Source organism: Rhinolophus sinicus, chromosome 8 (genome assembly GCF_057876585.1).
Source record: "Rhinolophus sinicus isolate RSI-liver-muscle chromosome 8, RSI-T2T, whole genome shotgun sequence".
Taxonomy (NCBI): domain Eukaryota; kingdom Metazoa; phylum Chordata; class Mammalia; order Chiroptera; family Rhinolophidae; genus Rhinolophus; species Rhinolophus sinicus.
In genome coordinates this window covers 76543930-76563718 of record NC_142508.1, presented here as the reverse complement: position 1 = coordinate 76563718, position 19789 = coordinate 76543930, and the positions used below count along the sequence as shown (strand labels likewise).

The 19789-nt window shown below is 40.8% G+C and overlaps 1 protein-coding gene across 3 annotated transcripts in view; it reads right to left on the bottom strand.

Annotated features, from left to right (window-relative positions):
* LOC109447697 (uncharacterized) overlaps nt 1–19354 on the bottom strand; it is a 121284-nt gene extending 101930 nt beyond the window's left edge. For all 3 annotated transcript variants that reach the window (XR_016022104.1, XR_016022105.1, XR_016022106.1), the window contains exon 1: nt 19070–19354. The gene's annotated coding sequence lies outside the window, so the exon portion shown is untranslated. The remainder of the gene's footprint in view (nt 1–19069) is intronic.
* Between the last annotated feature and the right edge of the window lie 435 nt (nt 19355–19789).

Here is a 19789-nt window from a genome sequence, read left to right as displayed (position 1 = left end):
TGCTTCCACCATCAAAGACATAGGAATCTTACGGGGAAAACAGACGTGTAAGTCATCAGTACACAACATAGTTACAGTTAGGATAGAAGTAACTATAATATTGTCTAGGTCAGCTTATTTGCAATGCTTCCCAGCATTTCCTGATTGTAAGAACTTGTTAAAAACCCAAAATGCATCTATATTTTATCAAGCATTCCAGATCTCCATTAACTAATCTTTATCAAGATTCTGTTGGGGGGCAGCCGGGTGGCTCAGTTGGTTAGAGCGCGAGCTCTCAACAAGGCTGCCAGTTCAATTCCCACATGGGATGGTGGGCTGCGCTCCCTGCAACTGAAGATTGAAAAACGGCGACTAGACTTGAAGCTAAGCTGCACCCTCCACAACAAGATTGAAGGACAATGACTTGACTTGGAGCTGATAGGCCCTGGAGAAAAAAACACACTATTCCCCAATATTCCGCAACTGAAAAAAAAAAAAAAAAAAAGTTAAAAAAAAAAAAAAAGATTCTGTTGGCTCTGGCAGGATTGGAGAACATACATATATTTGTAAAGGGCTTCTTCATTTAAATGTGCTTATAATTTTCAGGATACGATTTTTAAAGAAGTACAATAGAATCCCTTTACTGAATTCAATATTATTTGCAATTCTACATACCCTGTCAAGAAATGCTGCTGGAAACAAAACTTCCTATAGGTAAAACCTGATATAATAAACTTACAACAGAAACTTTTTAACACCTCCTCCCCAAACACACACACACACACACACACACACACACACACACACACACACCTAATGGTCCCTAAGCATAGATGCTCAAAATTTGTTTGTTGAATGACTCAGTGAATACAGTTATCCCTAAGCTGATCACTAATTCCTTAATACCAGCATTGGAAAGAAACATATCCAAATTACCATGTGCTATATAAGCTATGCATACAAAATTACAGGGGTTCCTGTCCAATATTATTTTCTCTATCTCTTTCAGCAAAAGCACCTAAATGGGACTCCTGTTTCCACACTCATCAGTCATATTTACCGGTCATAATGTGTTCTTGGGTAATTCAGATTTCCAATTGTACTTCTCACTTTGTCTTCTCCTTATGCCCTGTCTGCTTACAATTTCTGAACATTTTTACAGTGCAATTAAGGAAGGGCCGCATTAACATCAAATATTTATAACTCTGTGATTCTGATTTAGAATTTAGCTCTGGAGTAAAACTCAGGGTAAAACTGCTTCTGTTAATTCTGTTCTCTGGGGTGTTTTGAGAAAAATCAGAATAGTTTTAGGTGCAAAAGGTAACTTGAAGGCTTTTATTTTACTCTTTATATTTAGGATATGATTTTGAGCAGGCAATAATTTCGAAGTTGTCAAAGGAGATTTGGACACTTGATTAATATAGTATCATGGATGCCCGAGACACAATACTTGGTTATCCACTTACTCAGAGTCAATAAAATATTAAAAAATAAACATAGGAAACAATTATAAAAAAACCTTTAAGTCTTTCATAAGTGAGGAATCTTTGCTTTCTTCAACGAGCAAGAACTTAGAATAAAGCACAGAAAATTACTTCAGTAGGACACAGAATCTTTGTTATCTAGGCAGACCACACATGGAAAGAATAACCCTCTATCGTAGACAAAGGCAGTAAACCAAGCAAACACATATTAAAACTGTGCGAACTTTTGCTACGACTTAAACACATTTCAGAGCCTTTCAGACTCAGGTACTATCTACACACCGTGGTTAATACATCTCACTTCCCAAATGCTGTTCTACATTATATTCTTTCAGTTTGGGGAGCAAACTGACACTGTAGGATAGATCACAGGGAATCTGCAAGGTCAGAACTAATTTTACAGTAACATTCAGATGTTATTAAGGTGCAATGCAGTCATCACGGCTAGCTTCAAATGAATCAGTAAATAAGTATTTTCAAATGCTATCAGTTTTAATTTCTAATATGGTAAGTATCAGTAGCTGTAATCCTTAATGCCAAAGTTTTAGGGACCCAAGTAATTTTTAAGAGTATAAAGGCATCTGGAGACAGAAACAAACAATACTAAGAATAACTATTTTAGGATGAAACTTTTTTCTTTGGAAAACAGAAGTATGCACACAGTTGTATTTCTCTGTTGCTATTGCTCTTAATATCGCCTCAAATATTTATATTAATTAAAACTTGACTCAGAGTAACTGACTACCATTTCACAGAGAAAACTGAAGGGGCATTTGAAAACTGACTGTCACACACTCATATTCAGCTGCCACTCATATCCCTTATACAACTTCCCTAAGTGGCAAAAATAAACACATTCTTAATCGAGCCCAAATATATGGCATCTCTGAAACACATAAAAATATAAAGGAAAGCAAAAACATAAACTTGAAGTTATGTTTAGTAATGCTTTAGAATTGTACCTTAGTTAGAAATGATCTACGTATCAAATGGTTATCCATTAATTAACTCAATTACTATCATGTCCACGTTTTAAGTTAACCTAAAGATCTTGGAAATTATCTTCAGACTGACATACTACAAAAAGTTACTATTGAAATAAATAGTTTGTGGGAGTGATTCCATTTTCTTAAACAAAAATTGACACTTACATTTTTTGTAACCTTAAACATTACACAGGAGTAACGTTACCTTATTTGATCTTACAGCTGTATAAGTTTAGGAAAACATACTAAAGTATAATTTAAAAAAATTTGTTAGTATCGTAACTGACACTGATGAACAAGAGATGATATAATGGTTTTTATTAAATAAAAATGATTAAATTAGCCTTATCTGCCAAAGATTTTCCTTAATTATGTGAATTTTAATTATTAAAGTATTTCTGAGTTAGTTTCTGTAAGAACATGTTCCTTTTAACTATAGAACATTGAAGTATTAGAAGTTAGATTTTCTTATATTCTGGGAATTTTAGGAATATTTAATTTACACAAGTGCCCATTTATCTCTATAAACCAATCAGAATGGAACTCTTTTAAAACACTTTACAATCTAACTTGTTATTAATAATATTCCCTAGAGAAATAACATTGCATATTTGAACTCTGAGAGGTGAAGTCCTTTCTGAATTACAGAGACAAACAGAAAGCTTGGAGTTTCAATTCTGCCATTTCAGCCGCAGGTTAAGAGAAAACACAGAACACAAAAACTCCCCAGTCTGACTATTGAGGAGCTGTTCTCCTTCCCAGCAGGTACAACATTTTTATTCAATTTGAGTTCAATATAGATAAACAAATAATAAAGACTAACAAGTGAGATTTCTGTCCTCGCTCACCCGGCAGAAACTACATCTCTATAAATCAATATTCTGTATAGAGGAATCACCAAATGGTCTGACTGACCACAGAACCAAATTCCCAGTCACTGTTGCCACTGAGGGGAAATTACTTACTGGCCGTAGACAAACCAAAAGCAACAAATGCAACACAAGATTAGCAAAGAAGGAAATTAAACAGCGGAGAGTCAGCACAGTACATGGCTGATTCAGATTCACCAAGTTCAGGTTGGGAGCCAAGAAAAGACGCGCATGGGCTTAAGCAACTCATGAGGTTCATCAGTTTGGCAACGAAATGTAATCAGTGTCAGGTGAATCCATGAAGAAGCAAGGATCTCTCCAACTATTAAAATGTAATTTTCAAGCAAAGGTAAAATCATGACTCCCTTCAAGATTGTGATTTATGAGAAATACATATTTGGTCATCTGAATGACCCTTTCAGATGGAGAAATATATATTTCTCACATGGACTTGGTCTTCATTCCCAATTCTTGGCTCACAGGTCCCAAAACCCTTGGAATTTTTTGAGTGATAAGAGGAATGGGAGATAGCATTTGGTTTCTTGTGCTCAGTTCCCGAAACCGCTTCAGAGTCATAAATGTGAGATGGGTGTCTTGTTATTTTTAACAAGCCCCTTTCCACCACAACTGGGTTTATGTAAATGAGGTCACTTTTGGAAAGCATTTAAGAATGGGGGCTGGTTGCCAGGGGAACCAACTGTGAATAAAAGGCTGGAACTTTCAGTCCCAAGCCCTAATTTCCAGGGAGAAAAGAATCAATCCCCAATGGCCAATGCCTTAATCAGGGTTATGTAATGAAGCCTCCATAAAATCCCAAAAGGAAGGGATTCGAAGAGCTTCCGGGTTGGTGACCATGTGGAGATGCAGAGAGAGTGGCTTGCTTGGAGAGGGCATCCTTTCCTCATAGCCTGCCCTATGCATCTCTTCCATCTGGCTGTTCCTGAGTTATACGCAGCATTCAGAAAGAATCCAGGACTCTGGCTGGGGAACCAGAACAATTCCACAGGCTGCTATGTGGGTCCCAAACTCCACAGGGACAGAAGTTTCTTTGTTTGGGACCCTGCCCTGTATATCTCTTCATCTGGCTGTTGATTCGCATCCTTTAATATCCTTTGTAATAAACCAGTATTTCAATAAGCGACATGTATCTCTGAGTTCTGTGAGTCACTCTAGCAAACGAATCGAATCCAAGGCAGGGTAGTTGGAGCCTCCAATCTGTGGTCAGTGGGTCAGAAGCATAGGTGATACCGGGGCTTGTGATTAGAGTCTGAAGTGGGGGCAGAGTCTGAAGTAGGAACCCTTGACCTGATGCTGTGTGTGGTTAGACGGTTGTCAGATCTGAGTTAAACGGTAGGACACCCTGCTGGGGTCCGAGCATTGCTTTTTGGTGTGAGGGAAGCCCCCTCCCTACATTGAAATTGGGTGTTCAGAACCATAACTCCCGTACAGATAGAAAATGAACAAACGTCAAAGATTTTATTTAACTTCTTATCGAAGGACAATCCAAAGAACAGTCATATTAACTTGCAAAGACATGTAAAAGTGGCTTTTCCAAGGTCGTGATGGTTGGGGGGGGGGGGTGTTTTGCCTCCACTGGATGGAGTTCATTTGCATAGTCGTAGACAAGAGGCATCTGCATTGCTGTGGGTTCTCTACAACTTACAGAGCTGTCAGAGGCAATGAAGGCTAGAAGCACAGAACTCAGACGGGTGTCCTCCAAACAATACATGATTCTCCACTGGCGTGGAAATATGATCTTTTCTTGCGTATTCCAAATTTCCTTCTACCATGAATGTGGACAGACTGCCTGCCTTTAGGAAGTGGTATGTTCCCAGCAAAAGAATCCCTTCAAATATGCTGATTCTCGACTGCTATGAAATGAGAAGTCTGAATTCAATTCAACATTTATTTACACCAGGGGTGTCCAAACTTTTTTCAACGTTTTTCACCAAGGGCCATATGTGGTAAAATACACAAACAGCCGGGCCAGTCACTCGAGGTGAAGTATGTATTGCCTCACCTGGTTTATTTAAGTAAACTAAATATATTTTTGGAATTTGCTGCGGGCCAATTAACAATGGATTGCGGACCGCAGTTGGCCCGCGGGCTGCAGTTTGGACACCCCTGATTTACACCTAATGTGTGCAATGTAACATGCTATATTCCAGGGATTCAAGATGCACCACATACACTGCAACAGGCTATAATTCAAGGATTCAAAAATGATTAAGACGTGGGAACTGTATACAGTCATGCTCAGTAAAACCATGGATACAGAAAGGCTTCTTTTCAGTCATCTACTGCTGGGTAAGAAACTGCCCCAATGTGGTTTAGACAATCAACATTTACTTAGTTCATAAATCTGTGGGTTGTTTGGGAGTTTCTTCTAATCCGGGGTGGGCTCAGCAGATTTCAGCTGGTCTTGCTCGTGTGCTTGCAGTCCTGTGGTAGGTGAGGTGAGTGCCGGCTTGTGTGGGGGTCCTCCCCTGGAACGATTCTCCTCCATGTGGTCTCTCATCCTTCAACAGGCAAATGTGCTCTTGCTCACACGGTGTCAAGGATCAGGGACCAAGAGAGTGAGCGGAGGCACCATGGCCTTCAGGCAAGTGACAAGGCCATTCCAGATTCAAGGGGGAGAGGAGTAGATGCCACCTCTCCGTGGGAAGGGCACATTGTCAGTACATGAACGGAGGAAGGGAAGGTCAGTGATTTAATGCAATTCATCCACCACAGGCCCTGGATCTTGTGAAATTCCATTCTCTAGGGCAGGAGGGAGCTGTGACATAAATACCTGCCTCACAAATCAGACTTAGATAGATACTGCCACACAGGCTCGTAGCACCAACATATAATGGCAGAAAGATTAAGTTGACAGCGCCTGGGAAAGCTTCCTAGGTGTGTTTTGAAGGACAGTCAGCACACTTCCTTCAAGATGAGTGGGAAGGGGAGGTGAAGATGGCTGAGGGTAGTCTGACTGGGCCAGTAACTGAAAGAGAAAAGCTACCTCATACTCACTTTTCTGGTGTGTATTTCTAGACTAGCAGCATGGTACATCCACACAGAATGTGGGGTGGGGTGGTTAGCAAATCAGGGATCACATCTTGGCTTTCCCACTTAAAGGCAGAATACATTTGAGCCAGTCCTCCTCACTCTGAATTTCCTTTCTTCATTCATATGACCTCTATTCTGATCTGACGACAGTCATGTTTAAAAAGAAAAAGAAAACGTGAGTAGGGCCTTGTGAATAAAATAAAACCTCAAATGAGAGACTGAGATGCAATGTATTTAATAGACAAGAAGTTACTATTAACATAAGTTCTCTATGTATTAAGAAGAAGATGAGGAACAACAGAAAAGAAACACTGGTAAGAAATGTGAACCAGCAAGTATATGAAGAAGAAATAAGAGTGACTGACAAACATGATAAAAATGTTCTATTACTCACTGACTGGGAAAACACAAACTAAATAATAATGATGCCATTTTTTTTTTCTTTATAGTAGGCAAAATTTTTTAAGCTTGGTATTATCTAGATCTGAAAGGAAAGTGGGAAATGACACCTGTCTGTATTGTTGCATAGGGTCTGAATTGGAACAATCTCGGTGAAGGGCTATTTGGCAGAAAGTATCAAAAACTTAATTACTTATGTTCTGATCCCAAACACTGTATTTTGCCGAAATGCTTATATGAGCCTGTGCACGTGCAGACGTGTACACACACACACACACACACACACACACACACACCCATACACACACAGGCTCACGTGCACATATATGCCTGTTTGCATGTGTATACGTATTTACATATCCATTTGCCAGAATATTAATTAAGCATTGTTTATAATAAGGAAAACCTGAAGGCATCTTAAATGTCTTTAATTAAACCAAATTTTTACATATCGACATGAAAGATGTTCACAATATATTATTAAAGAGAAAAAGCAAGCTGCAGAAGAACACACAGTATCATACATGTATCATGGCATGATATGTGTGCTATGTAAAGTTTCATGCTCTGCTTCCTTCAAAGGTTAAGATGAGAAAATAAGATAATATAATAGATATTAAAGTGCTTTGAAAACTATAAAGTGCTTTAAATGTTGAGGTACAGCTGAATTTTGCTTTAAAAAAAATCTTTAAAACATATTAATTTATACCAAAGCTCTATGACTTCCATTTAGGATGTTCATTCAATTTTCACAAGGAAATGAAGGAATTATGTAATAGGAGTCTTGGAAAATGGATTTTGGTGCATCTGAAATTAAAAAGAAAAAAAAAAAAAAGGTCCCGACTGGACCCACCTAATTTTTCCTTAGAGGAGACAATCGACCAAGAAGAGACAGTATTTTGCTATTCCCTCTCAGCCCTTCTCTCCCCTGAACAGTTAAACTGGATAACAAACTAATAAAAAATAATTTGGAATCTGGGGCACAATTATGGCCAGGAAAGATGCTGATGATCATTTCATGTGATCGGAGAAAAACCCAAAATAGAGCACTCTTCAATTACCATAATTTCTTCTGTCATTGCAATTTCTGTACATAAAAGCATTTGGTCTGAGGCACAACAAATTTATCTGTAAATTACACAATAAAGGATGGGGGATGAACTTTCCTTTAGAAGAACAAACAGAATCAGTCATTTATGGGGACGTCTTCATCTTAATCGACACGTGAGCGCAACTAAACACACACTCCATTATTGCATAAAGTTCGGGAGACTGTCACCCAACCCCGTTCACACCCCTCTCCCAAGTTTAATTAAACCAGTATCACACTGAGACTGGAAGGCAAACACAATGATACAACAATAAACAAACATTAATCATGATCATTACATACATTTTATTACATGAAATAAATAAGACTGTGGCGCTTTCCCCAGCCGATAAAGCTCATCCTCTTGGATAGCATCCTAAGGCAATTGAGGGGGTGAAATAATACTAATAATGATAACAATAATTAGTATGAAAAGCAGAAAAGGGGCTTATCACCGCGTACAGCGGAAACTGTATCCTCCTTCACTTACATTAATCTCATATCTGCTCATTTCTGGTTTCTTCTCACTGAGATAAGTGAAGTTTCTTATTTGTAGCTCAGCTTCACTGTACATAATTCAAGTCTAAGTGCCCTAGGGCAAGGAGATCCATGGAGGATTCAGTCAATATTCAGTGCACACGGATGGGATTCTACCAGGAAAGAGGGCAGGGGGTTCTGAGCCCTCTGGCTGCACAGGAGTGGAAGTGAGAGGAAGAGAGAGAGGTATTCAGCAAGTCTGGGCAGTGGCTTTTGTCCTGGCTTGAGAAAAGACCAGGCCCCGTCTCACTCTGTTCAATCATTTTCTGAGCTGAACGGAAGATCTCTCCGATTTGACTCTGCATCAGGAATGGGCCTCCTTGGGGGAATGCCCTTTTGTTTTTCTTTCCAGAGGGCTTCCTTCCATTCTTCAGTATAAAGACCACGTTGGGAATGCCATATAACATATAACATGGCTGTCCACTCTATTGTCCCATCTTCATATGAGAACAACAAGAAATAGGTCCTTTCCTGCAGACACAACCATTGAGGGCCACTTCACGAGACAGAGGTGAATCCCACTCTGCGGCCTTACTAATTGTCCAGTCCTGAGGTGTTTTGTTGTGAGCTGCCCATGCCACCATCTTAGGGAACCTGGTTAATGAACAAAAAAGATCCAACCTGCCCCTGCAGGCTCCATGATATGGAAACACAGTATTAGCTTAGAAGAGAGCTTTTGTCTCTTCTAGACTTCCGGGCACATAATTGCTTAGATACGTGATGGAAGATCCCACTTCTGTCTTCTAATGGAAGGAATCCCCTTTACAGAAAGAAGAAAGGTATCCCTATGGGAGGGTGTACTTTTTACTTCCTTTCAGAAAGTTGTCTGAGTGTTACACACCCTAACTCCTGCTCCTGTTGGAAAGACCTGGAGTTTTAATGGCTTACAATTCAGGAACGGGTCCTGCTTCTCAGTTTAAATGGGCGCCGCTCCTCTGGACCTGGGGCTGTGGCCTCTTGTGTGGTCTCTTTGGAGCTGGTTGGGTTGGCTCTCAACCCAGTTAGGAAACAGGAGAAGCAGGCTCAGCTGGGGTGTTGTCCCTTCCTTAGGCCAAGATATCACTCCCTCCAACGTGGAGCCGTTGGTGCAGAGTCTTGGGGGCTGTGGCTGCCCTGGAGCTGGCATTTGACACCCAGTGACAGAAGACATGCAAGGGTGACTGGCGCTCCTTTTCCTGGCATCGGATGCATCTGGCCCTTTCTCCTGGAGATTAATCAGAGCGTGGCCACTTAGGAGGAGGCCACGAGCGTGCCCACCCTTCCCCTGCACAGACACTTCGGACAAATAACAAGAGAAGGGACAGGTGAGTGGACACACTGCAACGCCCACTCCCTGCCCCAGTCCCTGAGGGAATGTCGCCTCACCCTCTGCCAGTGAATTTCTAGGGCTGCCTCTCTCATAAATACTCTGATTAAAATGTAAATTTAGCCAACCTATCAGCTTCCCATTAAGGGGACTCTTTAAAAACGCCGTTAATCAGCTGAAAGATATGTAGTGAAATCCCACTCATCAATTGTAACTGCTTATGACAGTTAACAAAGCTTTATATTTGCCCCAAACATGTGCTGATCTATCCATTATGCCAAGGTTCACTCTCACGCTAATTGTACATTTTCTTCTCTAATGCATTTTTGCTGTTATCTCATAGGCTAATGAAAGCCAGGAAATCAATATATATAAATTATACATGCAAAGAAGGACCGCTGCAAACATAAAGTTTCTAATTAATTGCACTTGATTAATTTATATCCTTTAATTATCTTGCTAAGCCACAAACAACATAAATATCTTTGCAATCTGGTTATTGCTATGTCAGTCATAAAAAAGCAGACACAGTAAATCTACAAAATCTAGCACACTGCATTGCCAGAAAACATGGAATGGCATAACCCATAAATATTACCGGACTTACTCAAGACGCCGATGAATAATTTCAGTGTGACAAATTAACACTAAATATGGTGTATGGTTATTTGACGAAGGTTATAGTGATGTGATAGGTTTAAATGGTATATATGGAGTAAGCAAAAACGTGGATTTTACCACTGGGCTTGTAAAAATCTGCTCAGGCCGAGGAGGAGTAGTGGGGGGAAGGACCCACATGCAAATAAATAGTCAGTGTAATTTTGCAAATAGAAGCACGTTCTGCCGGCCACGTTGAAAGGCACATTGTTAATTATTTTGTTTCTGAGTTTCCCTTTGATAAACTTGATCATCAAAAAAGAATCTCACCTCTTCTGCAAAAGTGAAAATAAAATACATATTTGAAGTAGGAATTTAAATCCAGAACCTTGACCCCATGTTGGAGAAAAGGGCTGAATGCTGCATGCTGCCATTGTCTTAAGAGACGCAACTTTTACATGGAAAGTGGTTTCTTTTTATCCATTCCCCCTCCCTTTTAATTTTATCTGACTCTGCTAAGCCAGCCATCTGTCACTGAGCTGAAATCTAATCCTCTCTGTCCACCCAGCTTGCTCTTTGTCCCAGGCCACTGCATATTACCAAGCATCTATAACTACAACTTTCATAAATGTGTAAAAAGAAACTGTATCTGTCCTCAGCTACACTCAGACAAAGACCATCTGTCAGCAACTGCAGCTATTCTTTAAAAAAGAAAGCATCCAAAGGGATTTGCCCTTTACCAAGTAAACCCACTTAACCCTTCCAATAAGATTAACTGTTATTTGTTTCCATTAAATAAAAATGACCATGCTAATATACATTTAATAGTTCTGTAACAGTTGCAGAAAGATCAGCTCTCATGTGGATATCTTTTGTAGATAAAACATACATGCATATAAATACTGGAATTATGATGGCAATAAGATAACCTATAAGGCAAAAGGATGTTTTCACTTCCTCCCTCCAGTCTGGGGCTATGAAAGAGAAGCCAACATAAAATATAGAAGCCAGAAAGTACCACAGTCTCCCCGTCTTCAATTTTACAGTAAATGGTACTTCTAGATCTAACATATGGCTGAATACATACAATTATTAAGATTCAGAGGCCATCTCCTGACTTCTGCCCTCTTCTCACTGTACATTCTTGTAGACAGTTTTATAGCTGTTACGTTACACATTTCTAAAATCTATCTATGTATGCTATACAAATATACACTCACTGAGTATTACAATAACAATGGCAAGTTTTTTGGTAGAGGGAAATAACTGCCATTTAGTGACACAAATGTGGAACTACACTAACATTTTGGGATTTCCTTCTCTTATTTTCATCCTAAAGATCCCCAAAGTTGTTTGGCTTAGCATTTCCGAAGCGAAATAAAGAATGCATTTGCTTCAGTGGAAAAAAAGCCCAGGCAAAATTTTCAAAGGTTTACTTATTGTGTATATGTTTAAGGACAGATTACTCCAGAATAACTGATGTTAAAGCTATTCCCCCGTAGGAAGGCCAAGTTCTGCACCCAAGGTATGTATTTTAACAGAAGCTCCATTTCCCACCAGGTCCTGTAGCCTTCACAGCACCTTCGTGTGCCCAGAACTCCCTGTTTTTCCCATGTGGGGACTTGAGGGGCTGACAGGACCAGGCAGGCAGGTAACTGGGGTTGGGTGGGCAGCTGAGCCAGTGGACAGGAAGCAGGGCACGGAGAAGACGACTGTTCCTGTCTTGGCGTTCCTTAACGAACAGTGTTTGCTGTGCATCAAGACACATTTGTTTCTGGTAGGTGGGTGGGGGTGGGTGGGAAACAACCCAGCGGATGAAACGGCTTTGTTTCCCACCCCCGCTGAGCTTCTAGGTTTTCTCCCTTAAAAAGGTTGACGTGGTTCTGACTACTCAGTGTCATGGGAAATCCAATCACGAGATTCCTCGATCCAAATAGATACACCTGGTGTTTGGCAGTCTGTGTCTGCTTTCCTCCCGTCCTTGAGCTGTGACCACAACTCACCGTGGCCGGTTTCCCTCTCCACGTGCTCAGGTGTGTGCTGTGGCACCCGGCCTGCTCTCAGCTTGACTGACAGCTCTGCAGTGAGGGTGAGCTTCTGGGCCTCACGGCCCCAGGGCTTTCCTTTCTCCCCAGCTCCAGCACCCAGAAGTCCAGCTTCCCACCCAGCAGGTAGAAGCCCTTTGGTGCCATCTCGGTGGGAGGGGAGGAGTCAGGTGCTGTGTTTAATATGAAATGTCGCAGTCTCTAAGGAGATAGGTAAATGTCTGGATGCTGCAATCAGATTGGTGAGGAAGATGCTTCCTGGTGTGACTCGCCTGCCTCCCGGCTTCTTGGAGGTAATGAAAAGGCCGTGTGTGAGGGGAAAGGCTGCCCGTGACAAGTGAGGCCCTGCATGTTTTCCTGGGGGATGGCTGGAAAAATACCAGCGTGGCCAGCAGGGCAGAAGTGCGCATGTGCCACCAGAGTTCACGCGATTTGTCATTCTCGATTTAATGCACCTAGGTAGCAAGCCGACTCTCTAGGTTTGACTGCAATTACCTTATCTTTCCTATTTTTAGTGACAGGACCAGATTATTTTAAGTGCATTTTATAGAAAACCCTTCTTTACTGAAGTCTAAAGACTGTAATAAAGACAATACAATGTTTTGAAACTGTTTTAAATCCTTCACTCAGCGTTGCTTCTACAGATTTCACATGTAGGGGTTCTAATCTTACTGCTGCTAATTAGAGCTTTAGTGTAATTGTGCCAACAGGGTGCTTGGCATAATAATTACTATTGAGAGATTCTGGTGGCGCGGTAACATGCCTACATAATGCAGATATGTCTAGTATTACAGTGCAGTCACCTTTGTATGTTGACTCAAGTTGGATTTTAACCAAGTAAGGGGTTATTTTGCCTTTATAATAAAGCTTAAAAGGCATATACATATGTATGATTTAGGTATCCATTTTTCCTCTCTGAGTCTTTTGAATATTAATTAGCAGGAACCCCAGAAGGCAAGAGGGACACATTTTGTTTCAAATACCTCACAATTTGGGGCAATTTGCTCTGTGAGTAGGCTTGTCCGTGCTTGCGTGGCTAAGAGTCTATTTTGATGCAATGATGCACTGAGCCTCAATTACTTCCAGGGTGAGGGTCTTTCTCACGAGAAATCCCACCTTGTGACAAGCAGAGAAAGGAAATGGGTGCTTTGGGGCCAACCAGGATCTGAATCTGTATGGGGTTTGTATCTGGTTTACAAGAGGAACCTCTGAAAACATTTTCTCAGTATTTCTTGCATCTTTGAAAACGTAAGCCTACGTTGGGGAAATCCATTTCTCTATGTCTATTTCTACCCCAGATGAAGTATCTTGATTATAATTATCCCTGTTCCTATTGTTGATTAGAAAGGGGACATCTGAAAAGATCTGTCAAGGTGTTACGTGTGGGAGGTGGGTAGCTGTGTGTGTGGGGGGAGTGTGTGTGAAGTGGGGGTGGACACGAGCTCATGTACTAGTCCTTCTCTGTTGGGGACAGTTTCCCATATCGGGCAGGTGGTCTCAGGCCACAAGCAAGGGTCACACTGGTTGGTGTCACTTCTAGTGGTGCTTGAGAAAAGTGAGTTCTAGGTGATGTTCTGTGCCCCGCATGCAATTTCTTGCCATTGACGTGTTGGGCACAGGATGCATAGAGACTCAGTGGACTGGTCCTGGCCAATTCTTATGCACAAACACGGGCATACTGTACTGGTCTTCTTGTTTTGTTTTGGCACATGTGAGAGAGTTTCTACAAAACTGATTTCAGAGCAATAAGTCACCTAAGAGGGTGTCACCAGCCATTTACAGGGCACTACAGAGGTTTTCTATAATAAATGCATCGGCAAGGTAGTGTGGAATGGTCCAGGGCCTGGACTGTAGCTGCACTGAGCTCCCTCAGCCTTGTTTTTACTGCCCCTTAGTGCCTCGCTTTTAAAGTGACAGGAAACCAATGTCTGATTACAAATCAATCAGAGGGTTAGGATGTCACCTCTGGTCAGTGAATTTAGCTGTAAATCCAAGGGGTCACCCAGGAGGCTAGGAAAGTGGGGGTCCGGACCTGAAGGCAATCACTTCATGCAGTGCCAATGGAAACACATTTGTTAATACAGCGCTTGATAACTCCCTCTCTGGGGCAGTGCCCAGGTGGCTCCCTCCTGGCCCAGGGCAAGCAGGGTGGGTCTGCCATGTGCGCCAAGGGTGGCAGTAAATGTCCATCAGTGCGGCAGAGGCTGCAGTGCTTCTCCCGGCTACCTCTGTGCCCCGAGTGTACACACGGTGCTTTCGCTACATCATGTTAACCAAAACTGTATCTGCTCCTGTCATGCAAGATACCTTTTGATGAGACCTCTTTTTTCTTTAAGCTTTTAAGATAATCTTAGCGAAATCATCAAGCTATAAAAAGAAATCAATCAAAACAGAAAAGGTTCCCATCACCCCGAAAAAAATCCATAACTTTTGCATTTTAATAGAGACGCTACAGGACCAGATCCGTCATTTTCTTTCTGATGTGTGCCTTTGATTTCCCTGCTATCTCACAGGGCTCTTGACTTTCTTGAGAAAGGGATTACTGAATTGTGTGTCTCCCTCAGATGTACTTGATCACTCAAGTATCTGTACTTAAGAATGTTAGAGTCTGTTCAGCTGTTGCCTCTTTGGAGCTCATCGGGGCTTGTCATCTTAATATTAATTGGGTTTTGTGCAGGCATCTCAAGTCCCACATTGAGTGGCTTTCAAGAGAGAAGATTATGCCCAAAGCCAGATACAAAGACAAACATATTTAGCACAACAATTATGATAATTGCAGAAACATTCTGTCACGAAATAAGCAAACCTGATTAAGGGTTCTTCTACATGATCAAATATTAATCTGATGTCTTCAGTCTAACCTGGTTAGAACATAAGGGGCTTCTTATGGTTTCATGTAGTAATAGATTTATAGAAGCTGAACATAGAGAGCCTAATAGTATGAGACAGCCAAGCTGGGATAGTAAAAGGATTTTTGCTGAATGTAATCCCCTTAAATTTAAAATAGACACAGATAGGATCATAAACCTGAAATCAAAATGAAAACACACCCTACCATTGAGACATTTCGTGTAATTCCAACCACATGGTAATTCAGAAACATATTGTGGAAAAGAATTATTAGTGCTCACGTCTGTTTAAAAAAATGAGGTCAGTATCTTCATGGTAAATCATCACAATAAATACACAGTCATTGAAACTTTCCAGACTTTCTTGATACCCACAAAACTAGCTGGTAATAGAAGCAGTAATATTCTTGCTAAACTAGAGAGTTAATTTTATTTGTAATTTTCAGCTGCTTTCAACTTAATTGCACAATTTCCTCAATTATTAAAAGTTCATTCTGCATACTTAAGTTCATTAGCCATTGTCAAAGGGGCAAATTACTTTGCAATTTTAATATTTGTTGGACAAAGCGGCATTAATAGATTCACTTTCCAAACAGTTCCTCAGCTTTTGCTACAGTACTTACTCACTGACAATGGTAACTATCCAAATCAGAAGCCAAGAATTGTATTATTTTTTTCTCTTTTATGACTATCTCTTAAATGTTAGTGATTTTAACCACATAGGTAGGCTTTACTGTTTGTTTATTTCTAGGGAGGGAAAGTGGGGCGGGTGACAGTACTAATGATAGTGTTAGAGTCTTGTATAATATATATGAAAAAGTACACGATGCTGAAATTTCTCAGTATGCCTATGCAATTTGCATAAATATGGTAGATATAAATACATAAGCCTATAAAACAAAATATAGGTCTGAATAATCAATAAATTAGATTTTCAATTAGGGTCTAGGCTATAAAACTTGTTGCTATGATTCTGTACCTTGTACTATATATATAAAATATACATATATTTTAATTTTTCTATAGAGGGATACATACATTCCATATTATAACTACTGGCATTGAGAGGCATTCTCAATCTCTCTCTCTCTCTCAGACACACACACACACACACACCACAGAACTATTTAGTGCCTGTGTACGTAGACTAGATTTAAATATATATACATGCCCTTGTAACAAAAATGCCACTTTTATTTGTTTTGTCCCTTGCAGTTATGAAGCCCTTCCCCCCCTCCACACCACCATTATTGCATTTGATTAATGAATATGCACTTGCTTCCTGGTCTAGATGCACAATTTAGCACAGCATCCTCTAGGGAACGCAGTGCCTGAAATTTATCAGTATTGCTCTATGAAAACACACACACACCACCCGGCTTGTTCTGTCTGTCTTTGGTGCACACAGACTCACTCTGAAATGTCTGGGTGCAGATAGCTCCAGACCTCGAGGAAGGGAGCCCCTGCCAGCATGGCTTATCTCCCCAGTAATTAGGCTTGTGTTTCTGCTTTATTAACTCGGATACAACAACGCCCTGCCCTCTGTCACAGGGGGACTAATAGACGATAGTCACTCTGATTTGGAAACCGTACAAATTAAATGACAAAGTGAGAGGAAGTGAAGTTAAAGCAAATTGTGTAAAGATAAGGCAGTTGGTCATTTACATACCAGTTTTTCAAATGTTAAGCAGGGGCCTTTTGATTTTACACCTGCAGGTGCAAAACTGCTGAAAGAAATAAGCCCAGTTTTCTTGATGTGTTTGTTAAACCTCAATGATATGTGAATTCTTAAATGATGTTAGGAATAATTGATTGTGAGTGTTTAAAACCAGGGTAGCGTTTTCTTCTCCTGAAGTCCCGTGTTTCATTGCCTTCCCCCAGAAGCATTTTCTTCTATTAAATGTGCATGTGAATCCATGTATTTATTTTCCCAGGAGCATTTCAACAGGTCTCTATCTCTATCACCTATAGGGCAGATTGCTATTACATATTTTAAACTCATGTCCTGCCTTTCTAGGAAAAACATTCACACACTATATATAAGATTAAAATTACCCAGGAAAGAAAATGAAATGGAATGATGGTGGGGGAGGGAAGCTGCCCAGTGAAGTTGATTTCCATCAGTTGGCTTCTGGAGCTGGACTACTGTGGTTAGCAATACAATTTAACAAGAAGCATTCGTTGTGGGTATGGAGCTGCCGGCTTTTGAGAAGGCTGATGAGATGTGATTATCTCCATGCAGAAATATCAGGGTGGTTAAAAGATAATTTGAAATGAGGTTAAAAATGAAGCGACACTAAAGCTTCTCTCACTTGTGTCAAAACAATCACATCTTTTCTTTCCCTTTCATTTTGATGACATTTGCTCATATTGGAGGTGGAGACATTCTTCATAGCAAACTGTAATCCTTAACTAATTTTAAATTTAGTGTGGCTCTGTTTGAAAGACAGCTCCAACTTGATCCAAAATCAGCTTCTGGATAATATGGGTAGAAGCTGCAATGTTTGTAATATTTGGGAAGCCTTAAACATTGCTATTAGTCCCAGAACTAAAGTTTCATTTCACTATGTTAACAATATTCATGGGATAAACAGCATATGTGACATAATAAATTACATTTGGTTAGAAAAATGTCTTTGAACTTTAGCTTAAAACTGAAAACAGGTGAAAAAAACAGCCTCAAATGTTAAAAACCATGTGCTAGTAAATGAATATACCCCATCATAGCATTTAATCACCGTATGTATAATTACTGTTGCAAATGATTAAGTTTCAAAGTCTGAGGATATTTCTTACTTTGCAACGATGCAGTTCAGTACTAGATATATTTATTCATTATCTAAGAAAGAGAAATCCACATAGCCCTGGTTCTTGATTTATGAAACAAAACAGCAAAAGTGGGATAGAAAAATGAAACATTATCTCTGGGTATATAAAGAGAAATAATAATTGGGCTACTTGCTGAAAACATTTTAAAAAGTCTAAAGCCAGATTTCAAAACCTATTGTTTTGTGTAAAGGATGCTTGGGACGTTCTGCCAGTTTCAGAAGTTTAATCAACATTGAAGAAAGAAAAGCCCAAAGTTCCTTTGCTCTGTGCTCACTCCACAGGGCTGCGACACACAAGCCAATTTGAGCCAGAAAATGCTTGGGAATTCTAAAAAGCTATGTTCACGTCCACACACCGGGAAAAACCTCCTCAACGGTCCTCCCCTGCCCCCCGGTTTATCAATCAGTTATGAATCAATTATTCAGTGACTAATACCCCAAACCCCTCACTCCACCATCTCCTCCAAGACTGCAGTGCTGCCGAGGACACGACAATTAGTCATATTTGTCCATGCTGGGTCTATCTAATCCCCACTGTTTTTAGTCCTGTCAAATCCAGTCCCAAACAAAGCTGCAGACGTCTTGTAGGAGATGCACACAGACTTGCCTTGTTTACGTTCAGAGGATGGATTTTATGGCAACATTAAATACATACTGAGCTTCAACTGATGGGGCCACTGGCATGGGGGAACAACTGCACTGGCAATTCCTACTGCCCTTGATCCACTGTTGTTTAACTTTGTTCTGGAAACCCATGGCTTCCTAGCTATGCCCTCCAGACCAATATAGCCTTGGGTCCCCAGCTCATCTCCCAAATTTCCTGCACAATTATATATTTACGATCATTGCACACAAGTGTTTCCAGCAATCACATAATGCAACCCCCCTCCTCCCAGTCCCAACATCCCCCAACACGTTTTCCACCCATGCCCTGAGTTTCTTCCTGCCCGTTTTCATGCTTTATTTTTGATCCTGGTAAAAGACCACCCCCCCTCCCCGCCCCCCTTGTTTATTTAGAAAGAAAAATCTTAGGTGCTCTGTTTACTTACATTTCTCAGCACTTCTTTGTCTTCCAAAACATCCTAGCTCTTAATATGGAAGTTTTATGCGTTATTTTATGAGGAAATAGACTTTTGCTAGTTGACGTGAGCAGTTAGGATGGGTTTAAGTGTGCTTGGAAACCCCTGATTTCACCCGAAAAAGCAATATATGGCATAAGTTAACATCTAGAGCCTGAAAACACAGCCAGTAAGAGTCGAGCAGACTAAAGGAAATCACTACTTAATTCCACAAACATTTGTTTCGGTCCAGGAATGGCACTAGAAACTTTGAGCGGTGTGTTTCCTCACTCCCTTGCCGGGGCGGGCACACGAGGGTCCATAAGGTGCGGCACAGCGCCATCTGCCGGCCGACCCGGCTGCCCAAACAGTGCTCCACAGCCAGGGGCTGGCTCAAAAACCCACCCGAGCTGGTTCTCCTACCTCCGTCCCCAGGGGCTTCCTGTTGCTGGGGAGTTCTGACTGTACTAAAAAGGAAAGAGAGAGGGAGATTGTACTAGAGAGAGAAAGCAGTGCTGGAGAAACAGTTTCCAAAAACCTATTTAACATGTAAATAGAGGAAGATGAATACCTCTGGAACAGTCCCCAGACGTTTGGCCAAGCGCACAGGTTTTCGGCATTAAAGGTGAAGCTGAGTTTATTTGCATCGAAAGCCAAGAGTTGTTTTTCCTCCCTTCTTTCTGTCTATAAAACACTGTATCCTAACCATAT